Here is a 2,911-nt window from a genome sequence, read left to right on the forward strand (position 1 = left end):
TTCATCTAAATCTACAGGTGAAGTGTGGTGATTGTGGTTCAGAGATTAGCCTTGTTAAAGTTATTTTGAGATCTTTATGTAGGAAATTTAATAAAAAATACAATTAGCTTATTTACATTGATTACAAACTTTGTTATTATTATTACTCACAGAACCATTGATATTTAATTGTTTATGGTTAAGATAGAGCTGTTTAAAAGTGCATATCTGTAAAATGTATAAATTAAAAAAAAATCAATCTTAGTTTTAACACATAAATAAACATTAATTAACTGAACATATACAACATGTACAAATAGCATGGCAAAAATAGTTGGATTAGGCCTACAACGGTAGGAACATGAGCAAAAGGTGTAGAAAAAGGAATAAATAAAACACAAACACAAATCAAAAGATCGGCAATATTAAGATTTTTACTTTGTATGAACTCTCTCAAAGGCTAGAAATATTTTAATAAAAAATAAAATATTATTTCAGTTTAAAATACCTGTTTTCTTACTAAATGGACTAAGAAATAGTGTAGTCCTAATTAATATATATAATTTAAATCTATATAATTTGTCTTGTAATGACAGTATTCCTTTTGCAAAGCTCTTTCAAAAGTCAAATCGAGTACTTACATTTGACTAAATAATTTTTCAAAATAAGTTATATAAATACAAGTTACAAAATACAAGTTATTAAGTAATATCTTTTTGAGCAAACGTATAGGATGAAAGCTCCTTGGGATTATCAGACAAACAACGAAAAGAAGAGATTTATTTAATAATGTGAATTTTATTTTATGAGATGTTCTGTCTGTATTTGGCCAGCAGATGGACCCTTCACCACTAAAAACCTAAGGACCAAACCTTATCAGATACAGGACCTTATTCATAGTAATCCACATATGACAGGCCCGTAGCCAGCCTGGTGAAAGAAATGGTTCTTTTTTTTTCTCAAAAGTGGACCTATTTACAGTTTTTTGCCTTATATTGTATTTATTCGTGAGATTTAAATACTGCACTTGACTTTAGTGACATTTAAGCACTATTTTTAGCGGGATCAGCTTGTCATCATAACCCCTTTTTGATAAACCAAAAATATTCTCAAGATTCAGAAAAGAAATATGAACACTTATTTTTAAAATACAAATGTATAACATCATATCATTACAAAAACAGGAGTCTGATAATATTTTTAAACTAAAACTGTAAGAACAGCCTAAAAACTGGCCAGAACATTCAGACACAATGCACTTAATGGAGCTAGTAACGTCACTGTGAAGAGTAGGGTTAGGGATGGGGTTAGGTGAGTCCATTAAAAAGCACTGCATGAAGTTCAGTTTGCTCTGCACTAATTCTGCAGCCAAAACCCTCTAAATTTTTCAAGCATCGTTTGTAAAAAAGTACATTCGAAAATTCATGGACAACAACTATAGCCAAATAAGTATTTAAATCAATTTTAATATGATCCGCCTTTGGTGCTTCACACTTTTTTATTGCTCATTTTTTTGTTTCAAGAAAAAGTCCAAGATTTAGAATAAAAGTTACTGGTAAAATAAAAACAATACAGTAGGCCAGCAGTGATGTCATTCACATCAGATTGTATGTTTTCTTGTACAGCTAGATGTTGGACTCATGAAAAAAAATACTTTGCATTGACCAAAAGTGATCAGCTGAAAAAACGCTGAAGCAACAGCCAACAGACGATTCCGCTTGGTCTTAAAGCCTTTTTTAAAAGGTTCCTTTCACAATTTATGATGGCAGTCAAAACAAGACAAATGAGCTCATGTGTGTGACAAATTCTGGACCTTTGTCAGGGAGGGGTGAGTCTTCCAAACCACCCGAACCCCCCTGGCTACGGGCCTGTATAATATATATAGTTTATATAAATGTATATATAATATAAAATAATACATGTAACATAGTGATGTCTGTTCAACATGCAAAAGCACCCGTGCAAACTGTATGGGAAGACATTAATCCACTAAATATCACTTTTTTTATGATTTATTTGGGAATGATACAGACATGAGTATCATATTTTGAACATGTCATCCAAATCATTAAATACAAACGGCACAGAGATGATCAAAGACTGACATCCTATAAAGGATTGCATAGCCATATTACGTTTGTGAGAGATGCTCTTCGCAACTTTAAACCAAGGTTTGTATATTATTTTATAGCAAATCTTTCTGGATAAAGAGTCTGCTAAATGCACAAATGTAAATACTAATAAAGAAATCTTCTGTGTTATTGTGTATTATATGTTTCATATTTCCATATGTGAAAAGCGTAACCACAGTACAGGGTGAAATGCTAATATGGAAGTTATGTTATAGGCTAATACTCTTAAATCTCTGTAATGCTATTCACTTCGCACAACTTAACACCACAGTGTCGGTGGTCCCCTCAGATTTGATGTATGTGTTACTATGCGGATAAGAAACTTTTGGAGCACCGCTGGTGTGAAATTAAGCAGTCTTATATCCTTGCTGCCCACTATATCATGTCATTAAACCATCAGACACAGCCGAGACCAAGTGGGTCAAATGCCATAGCTGTCATGGCCTGGATGGTCATGTCCAATTCAGTGAAACTCCCGCAGTTGGCTGGCAACAAACAAGAAACACTTGAGAGGAAGTGCACATCTGCTCTCGAACAACTTTGTGCTTTCGAACAACAGTGCTTCTTCCAATAGTTAAGTTGTCAGTACACATGATGTAACCGAATTGCATTTCACATCGAAATTTACTTTACAAGAGGAAAGTTCAGATCAGTCTACAGTTAATTTAGATGTAGTGACACCTTTAATGGCTACTTTAAAAAAGAACAAATTTACACCATCAAATGATACCCTTGTAACCAGCGTGACCCTTCTATTTGTAGTGGCCATTTAAAGGCTCAATACTTACCACAGTATACCC

The 2,911-nt window shown here is 33.2% G+C and overlaps 1 protein-coding gene across 1 annotated transcript in view; it reads right to left on the reverse strand.

The window, feature by feature from the left end:
• timd4 (T cell immunoglobulin and mucin domain containing 4) overlaps nt 1-2,911 on the reverse strand; it is a 1,098,921-nt gene that overhangs the window by 727,786 nt on the left and 368,224 nt on the right. The gene's annotated exons all lie outside the window — the stretch shown is intronic.

The sequence above is a fragment of the Danio rerio genome, chromosome 21 (genome assembly GCF_052040795.2).
Source record: "Danio rerio strain M-AB ecotype USA chromosome 21, GRCz13ab, whole genome shotgun sequence".
Classification (NCBI taxonomy): Eukaryota; Metazoa; Chordata; class Actinopteri; order Cypriniformes; family Danionidae; genus Danio; species Danio rerio.